Genomic DNA, 9,564 nt, shown 5'->3' with positions numbered 1-9,564 from the left:
TTTTGACGGGGTTGTTATCATCAATTTGTCACTAAATTATAACGACATTATTTTTTTTTAAAAATGTTTACGTTGTAGTAATATCAACAACTTGGAACAATAATCCGCACTATAATTGATAAGTGTGCACTATTACTCCTTTCATTCATTCCAAAATACATAATATTTCTTTTTTTACACCCAAGAACCTTAAAATTAATTTTTAAAGGCGTGACTGTCGCCTTCTTCTCTAAAAATCCATCCTCACATAAAAAAAAATTATCTTCGTCTCTCGCATCTCTCTCCCATTCCGATTTTCAATTTGTTTACCAATCGGCATACAAGTATATTATACTTATATCATTAATTTGAATGTGGACATACAAAAACTAAACTTGTTAAGTCTTAATGCTGTACATTTATTTTCATAAATACTCAGTTAAATTGTTGGACCAGTATAATACTGTAAAGTTTTGTGAAAACGAAGTTTATCTCAAGTACATGTACACGTAAAGCCAATAAATACATAGAAAGGACGATTCACATCATATTATGAACTAATTAATAATCAAATGCTCATCTACTCCATTAAGTGCATTATTTTTAGTAAAGTTTCAAAAAGAGTTCCTTGATACATGTAAGAACAGAAGTCTCCTGATTCTCGGGAACGCATAGTGTAATACAAGATTACTATCTCGGATCAGCCCCTGACAGGGCTTAATCTGTTTATAATCTTGATGGACAGCTGGGGAAGTCATGCAGTGGGAATTTTTCTCTTCATATATTTCGCATTTCTCTTTCTCCAAGTTTTGCTTACATATATATACACACATTTCTCTTTATATGTATCATATATATCGAGGTTTTGTTTATATCTAACGCATCTCCTTTATATATATCGAAGTTTTGTTTACTAGTATATATATCGCATCGCATTTTCTTTATATATATATCGAGGTTCTGTTGATATATTTCGCATTTCCTTTATATATTAGATTTTGTTTCATGTATTGTTTTTCCTTTTTATATGTACAGATTGGCACTAATGGGCTTCCGTACATAACAAATACAGACGAGTGTGTATATGTTCCTTGAATGAAATTAGGGACATTACTCTTTTTACTCATTTTTTTCTATTTATCTCTCCCAAATTTTTTTTAAATTGTAAAAAAAAAAATATTGAGACTTTTTTTATAGCTACTCTAAAAATGTTCATATTGGTCTTTATGCGTGCGCAAGCATCAGTGAAATTACTGTTTAAACCCATAAAGCCTAATTTTTTTCTTTTTATGAATCTCTTTGAACTAACAAAATGTATTAAAAGTGGAAAATGATGATATTGTCAAATAACCATGAATTGTTCAAATCATTTTTATTTTCCTGGATCAGATGGGGCCACGATAGAGATTATAAAGGTAGAATATTTAAAGCTCCTCAACAGTAAGTGCATGGTAAATCATTTTAGTTTGGAAGCATTCTCTGGTAGTGTAGATCTATTTTTGATCACATCACGATCCTCTGTATAGGATGGGCACAAAGGTTTTAAAAATACAGAAGAATGCATATATTTTGAGGGGAAATCTGATACAGAACAGCAAGGCCAAAGTTACACAGGTGAGCGGTGTGGCCCTTAGACCTTTATTTGAAAATCTACTCAAACTTTACCTTTTTGAACTTTAGTCGTAGAAATTTTATTTTATTAACACATGGGATCGTTTATTAAGATCAAATCATACTAATATCTATAGAAATTTGGACAGTATTAAGTAGTTTTCTTAAGATTTCGATCACAGAACGATATCGTGACATTTTGCATTATCAAAGGGAAACAGTAATGTAGTTCAAAAGCCCGTGTGAAAATGGTGGGATTTTTCGTCCCAACCAAAATCTCACGGAAGAGAAAGAAACTTTAAGGTATATCTCCTTACATTTTACATCATGGTAGAGATCGATAAAATGAAAAATCCCAACTGTGGCTTCACTTCGGGATTTTAAAGTCCTATCAAGAATTTTATTTTATTTGATGCCATATAGGAGAAATAAATCAGTTGATACTATGTTACATTGATGCTACAATTACATTTAAGAAAACTATAAAGACATAAGTCTATATTTAAAATTCTATGAAGAAAATGTGATTTAAATCATTGTATGTTGTCTTACGTTCAATTTGAGAAGGCTTCTAGGCATTAATCCTTGCAAAAATCTATATTTAAACAGGAGAAGTGATTTTAAAATTTCATTTAATCAATTTTAAGTTCCAAAATACAAATTTGAAATCTAAGATAGAATGTACATAATTAACTCTGATACTGTAATGTTTAGTTTATCAGAAAATAACTCTGATGATGAAATATCATTGTATAAAAAAAAATAACTACATAACTCTGACATTGAAATGTTATTTTATCCAAAAAATAACTTGATGGCTCTGATATTGAATTGTTATTGTAAAAGAAAATAACTAAATAACTCTGATAGCGAAATGTTATTTTATCAGAAAAAAAACGGTAAATAAGTCTGATATTGATATGTTGATTATTTTATCCATTCTTTCTTTCTTTTTATTATTATTATTATTACTGAAAACTGAAATGTTCCATTCAATTTCTTTTGAAAATTCTTTAAGATTCGTAAATAAAAAATGAAATAAATTCATCATTCTGAAGTAAATTTAGAAGCAAAAATAAGATTCCTTTTCCTCCTAAAGTCAAAGTACCCACTTATCTCAGTTAACCATATTTATGTGATGTTGAACAAGCAATTCTACCATTTTTAACATCTATACATAAAGAAATTTATTGACGTATACTTTAAATATTCTAATTACTTGTAGTCACAGACTTAACAAAATTTCTCCCTTAATTTGCAAAATTAAGAAATCAACCGTTTTTGCTCTACTGTCTTCTGATACTAAAATATTTAGAGGGGATGTATCGATGTCAGATCAGTAATTTGTATATTTCTTTGTAAATTGAATCATTCCAGGCATTTGCCGCTGTTCAGGGTGGTGGAACATTTGTTAAGCCGACACTTATTGCAAGGGACGTCCGCCTTCAACGTGCCCTTGGCCAAAGACAAGAGTTTTCTTTTTATGACGCAAAGCTTGCTAACTTGGCATACTGTCAAGGTAAAAAAGTAGTTTTCTGTATATTTTTCAGCAATGAAATAAAACGATAACTCATATGTAGTTAATATTCTAAATTACTTTATATAAAATATCATAACTTTTTCTCATAGACGTATGTGATCCTTCACTGTTGGCTAAGCCTTGTCTCCACGATGGTTACCAGGATCCCAAAAACTGTTCCAAATGCCGCTGTGCAGACGGGTTAGGTGGGGACTACTGCGAAAATGTTCAAATACATCCTCAGAGTACAGGTGAATTAGACTTTATTTTCAGTGTTAAACCTTGAATTTTATGGCTTCATAAATTTTTGTTCAATGAATTAAGTAGAGAAAAATATTCTTTAAAATGGTTTAAAATTTCTACCGAAACTTAATTTGGTTACAGTGGAAACTGGAGAAATCTTTGTTTCTGATAAACCCATAGTGATTTCTGCATATACAACAAGTGATTACAAGAAAGGGACTAAATTATCCTGGCTCTTTAAGGTACGTGATATAAAACATAAACTGAACGATCATGAATTCTTAAACAAATGGGGACTTTATGGATAATTTTTTTTACTCTGCTTAATAAAGTTTTGGGACTTTTTTTCAGACTGTACCAAACAAAATCAATTTGAGTTTTTCTTCACAGCTAATAATTTTCTATTTTTTTTCAGACTGAGCCAAACAAAAACATCAAACTGACGTTTAAAGGAGATTTCATGATGTATTATAATTGCACAGATGATCCTAATGAGAAGTGCAGGGATTATGTTGAAGTTCGCTATTACCACAATCTAGCAAATCCTGGAGCAAGGTATATATATACAAGGTGCATGTATTAGAAAATGGAAAAGATAAGTTGTTTTCAGATGCGTATCTTCAACTCGCTTATTATATACAAAAATATTCTGATTTTCAGATTTTGTTGTTTCAATAAAAATGATAAAACCCCTCCCCTCTTATCAGAGGGGAATGAGATGCTGGTATTGATGCGCGCTTTTGGGGATGGTAAAAAGGCTTCGAGGCGGAGGTGGTTTCAGGTAAAAAAAATCTATGAATGTTTAATACATATAAAATCCAACACAAATTATATATATATATTCAGGAAGTCGGTATTGCTATACATGTATTTGTATCACTAGTATCATACAGTGCATGTATCATTGTCAGTTATTACATTTAAAGAAATCAATTCGAAAATAAATGGATGCAAGTTGTGTAAAAAAAATTCAATATGAAATAAAAAATAATTCATTTTTAACTGGTGTCCTATAAGAATATTGCGGCGGATATGGAAAGGATAGTCGAAGAGATCAGTCGTATATGCCTTGTTCCCGCCTTGTTCAAGAGACTTGTCAACAAGTGTGGGAGGAGAGGGAGGAAGTATCCTGTAAAACCTGGTACACATGGGCTCCAGACTGCAAAACAGAAGTGTAAGCATCCCCTTTATCTTTTTTCATATAATAAAACCAAAAGAAATCGAAAATTTTGGTTTTGTTTTAAACAAGAATATCAACAGTCTCGTTTAAAGTCATCATTTTGTAAATTCTATGGTCGATATAATGACCTTGTCATCTAATACAATTTATCATAAGGTCAAATGCTGGCTGGTTTTTCATAGTAATTGTTAGGTCATTATTCACACACTACATTGTCGACGGATTTTTCCGTTATTTCCCGATCATGACAAGGAGCACATGCAAGTGGGACCGGACGGCAGGGGATGCTCGCTCCTACAAGCACCTGATCCCACCTCTTGATGCTTTTGAGGTGCGAGTTTGCTCAGCTCCATTTAGTAATTTTAATGGACTTTTGAGCTTGAATACTATTCGGTATCTCCATATATCACATTCTATATTACTACTAGTATTTTACGAGGGCCGTTCAAAAATTACGCGGACTTGTTGCACAGAAAAAATATTTGACGACATAATTGGGCAAAATGTCACACATAATATAAAAGAATCTTTACTTATATGGTCTTCAAAATTTCATATCAAAATGTTGTAAATTGATACCGATTTTAAGTGATTTTTATGGAACGCCATCACTGCCTTATAGCATACAACTATGCATTTATTACGTCAATTTATCATTACGTGATGTGAACATATCTTTACGTTATGTCCATTTTTTATGGGATGATGAAATATCTGAACATCATGTCAATGCTGCATTACATGAAGTAAATACATCCTTTCATTATGTCAGCACTTCATAACTTGAAGTAAAAAACTCATTATGTGAAGTGATAATGTGTTTACATTGTGTTAAAACTTTATTACGTGAAATGAATGTTTCTTTACATCATTTCATTTCTTTAATATGTGAGGTCAAAATTGCATTACGTCAAGTAAATTGCGTTTTATAATTAAACTTATCATCACATGAAGTCAAAAGCCCATTCCTTTTTGAGAGTGTATATTTCTATTACATCAAAGTATTATTACGTGATATATATTTATCTTTATTTTACGGCGAGGGCATCATGATGTGAGGTGAACACATCTTACCTTTATGTCAGTGCTTTATTACGTGGTGTAAAAAGTGTATAACATAATGTGAACATATCTTTATATTATATCAACACTTTATTACATTATGTCAAATCCATACGTGATGTGGATATATTATAACGTTATGCCAACTCTTTCTTATGTGATTTAAAAATATCTTTATATTGTGTTAACTCTTTATCATGTGGATTCCAAGTTCATTACCTGATGTAAAAATACATTTACATTATCTCAAAGCTGTATATCTAGTATATAATAAATGTTGACGACCCTGTTTTAATGACTGGTAAGAAGGGGGGGGTCGTGATTGATTAGGACAAATTACAGGCACATAATATCAACCCCCCCCCTTTTCCCCAGACATAACTGTACTATAGAAAATGGAATGTTCATTGAAACTGTACACCCCCCCCCCACCCCCACTTCTTGTTGAAATATAGTCCACTAAGGGTAATATAATAATATAATATATCTGGAAAAAAATAGGATTATTGAAGTTACCACTCCCCCCCAAATAGGATTTTGGGGCTTGGACATTTTTTTTCTTGGCTTGTCTAGTTTTTTGGATAAATGATTTTTTTACTGGCTGACCTCCTCTTTCAAAAAAATGATGCTACGTCACTGGAGTTAGTCATTTTTTTTAATCATTCCAGGGCCAGAATTCTATTACAAAAATCTACCAGTCGCTCATCTAAATCAATTGAATATGCCTTAGTAAGCATGCATGGGCACATATCAGTGGCAGATATGGGAATGTTGAACAAGGAAGGGGGACGGTATATGGGCGGAAAGCGGAGAAGCTCTCAGGCTTTATAGTTTTATAGAAAAAAGTTTTCAACTTAATTCAGCTAAACTTAATGTGAAACTAATGCAATGTCCTACAAAGTTTAAGACTTTTATATAAAAAAAAAAAAAACAATTCAAAATAAAAAGAAAAAAATGGTTGCTGCACGACTCATAATATTTGATTTATTTAATTATCAGATTAAAGTAAACACCATTGAATTTCGACGTGACTTTCATTCACAGTCGCAGTGTTAAGGCTTTGAAATGTTTCAAGATTGTCAATCATTTATCGCTTAAAGTTCATTTAAAGATGTCATTCCGAAATCGCTGAGAATCTCTTCTACGACAGTTTTCTCTCCCGCCATTTTAGTGCTTGCGGAACGCGAAAATACGTTATGCTCATATAAAGGCCGAGGATACCCGCGTTCGCATAACGTAATAGTGAATCGACATAATGTAGAAGAGTGCGCACAGTATGGCATGAGCTTTTCACATCAGTTAATAAAAACTAAGATTGTCATGAAAAGTAAACATAACGAAATGCAAGTTGACGAAATAAAATTGTAGTATGTGAAAATGTCATAAAGAGTTGATATAATGTAAAGGAAAGTTAACACGATGCAATAGTAGTGTGGGTTAATGTCATAAAGAGTTGACTTAATGTAATGGAAGGTTGGCACAATGCAATAGTAGGGTGGGTTAATGTCATAAAGAGTTGACATAATGTAATGGAAGGTTGACACAATGCAATAGTAGTGTGGGTTAATGTCATAAAGAGTTGACATAATGTAATGGAAGGTTGGCACAATGCAATGTGGGGTGGGTTAATGTATAAAGAGTTGACATAATGTAATGGAAGGTTGACACAATGCAATGTAGTGTTCTGCTATAAGGCAGTGACGGCGTTCCATAGTTTTTTCAGGACATATCTTTAAGTCACGGAGCAGCAAAATCTTCGACGTCACAGGCATTATAAAAAAAATATGTAATTGAGCTTGCATTTTCTCAACATTTTCCCAAGAGTACCTTTACAGTTTGAGTTACTTTATCTACTCAACATCCAAACACCATTTTTGTCAAGCTTAACATCTATTAAACAAGTAAAGAATATTTTTTTTTGTTTTAAAACCAAAAACTGCAGGTATTTACGAGATATAGTATCACCGTGTTTATCCCAACATGCGGGGTGTATACTATGTTGTGCGCGGGGTCTATGCTTCCGAAACGAGAGAAAGGGGGTCGAGGTACGTTCTTTGTCCTTTTTCGCAACTTACGGATATTTTCCCCCAGAAAGCATGTGCCTACGGAAGAAAGCATTATCTAAAGAGTTTATGGATACCTATGAATCCACTGTACACCTTCTAGTTTTATCAAACACCTCAACACAATTCCGAGGATCGGAGCAAGATTGACGCTACACTGTGTTTATGATCAAATATCAGAACAAAGCTTTGCTTTATCATCATTTTTATATTATTGTTAAATACATGTTTACAATATAAACGTTTGTACAAATTGCATGTCCGTAAATAAAACAGTCCGTATATCAAGATATTGACGAAAAATCAATGTTGTGTCCGGGGTGTATGCAACATGCTGTACGTGGGATGTATACCCCTTTCTTTTTACTCTATAGTATCATTGTCTGTAATATCATTAAAAATTACTTAACAAATGATTTTTATAAAAGTTCTATTAATTTTTTAAAATTATTCCCAGAATAGCACAACTTCAGGTTCATGAATTCGATTTACTGGAAAAAATTGATACATGTTCATCGCAATTTTGACTTTGCATGCATATGGAATTATAAATGTACAGGATACTTTGTTTAACTGTTTCATGTGATGACCAACAATCTATCCCTTCTTTCGATTTAAAGGCACCTTATTCAGATCCTTCCTTAATAAATACTTCACATATGCATGATTTTGAACATTAGAATTTTCTCATAATTTCTGTTAAATTTTTAAAATATTTTTAAATGACATTGAAAAAAGGCTTTTTGTAATGTCATAAACAGCGTTCTCCTTCATGTAGTATCTATATGCTGTGTACTTTGCCCCCAGGAGCCCATATTTGGCAGTAAAATATTTGTTTATATTGAGGCATTGTATTGAATTGAGTACATATTTTCTAGGTATTGGCCCGGGGAGGGTGTGTTTGTGCCTTAGGTCATTTTTTTTTTTTGGGGGGGGGGTTACTTTATTACATGTATGTATACGATAATAAATTAGAGGAGGGGTGAACATTAATTAATATTAATTACACGTCAACGTTAAAATTGTAATTGTACCCAAAACAGTTTTTCTTTTCAATTGTGCATGCTCTCAGAAATTGTCGTCCCTTATTACAAATGTGCTTTTTTATAACCGGCTTTACATGTTTATATTGTGATTTGTAAAATATGAAATCTTTTCAGACGAGGAAAAATGAGTCCATATATTGCGAAAATTGAAAGGAAAATTAATATATCATACAGACACATTGTATTACCCCCCTTATTGTTCCAGACACAACTTTTCACTATTGAAAATGGTCATCGAAAAACAGGTTGCCCCCTCCCTTTTGTTGCAGCATAGTTAAATAATGGTTATGTATTATGTTTAAGTAAAAAAAAAGGAGAATTGGTACTGAAAAAAGATGGGACCTACAATACCATCTGAAATAGGAGTTTTGAGTTTCGATAAGTCCCCCCCCTTTTTTTTTTTTTTAAAACTAGTCAACTTATGTCAAATTTTTTTCAGGTACCCCCACCCCCCTTCAAAACAGATTCTACGTCACTGTCATAAATGCTTAAAAATAAATGTATTAATAACATAAATGTTGCAGAAACAAAAAATAAGATTTTTTCATAATACACCATTCACGTAGTGTTTCTATTATTTTTAAAAGGCTAAATACAATGTTAATAGATTAAAATGAGCTGAGAGGCAAAGTGTCCTTAATGCAGGGTTGGGGAGGGCGAGAGATTTTATGATTACGTAGATTTGACCATTGCGTCATCCTACGATGTAGCATTAATTCAGATAACAATCACTCCTTGCACACCTAGCGCCTATTATGTTTAAATATGATCGTTTCTTTTTTTATTTTTTTAAAATTCTTTTGATTTTTTTAAAAATTTAGTTTGTTTTTTACTTCAGTACGTTTATGGAAATAACTTTAT

At 32.1% G+C, this 9,564-nt stretch overlaps 1 pseudogene; it reads left to right on the top strand.

Annotated features, from left to right (window-relative positions):
- Window positions 1-1,374: 1,374 nt before the first annotated feature.
- Window positions 1,375-4,526, top strand: LOC134249323 (zinc metalloproteinase dpy-31-like; annotated as a pseudogene).
- The last annotated feature ends 5,038 nt before the right edge of the window (window positions 4,527-9,564 follow it).

This window comes from Saccostrea cucullata, unplaced genomic scaffold, assembly GCF_032062105.1.
Source record: "Saccostrea cucullata isolate Sc308-1 unplaced genomic scaffold, CSIRO_AGI_Scuc_v1 ctg17561, whole genome shotgun sequence".
Taxonomy (NCBI): Eukaryota; Metazoa; Mollusca; class Bivalvia; order Ostreida; family Ostreidae; genus Saccostrea; species Saccostrea cuccullata.
Note: the sequence above shows the minus strand (reverse complement) of the source record. Positions and strands in the feature narration are given on the sequence as shown.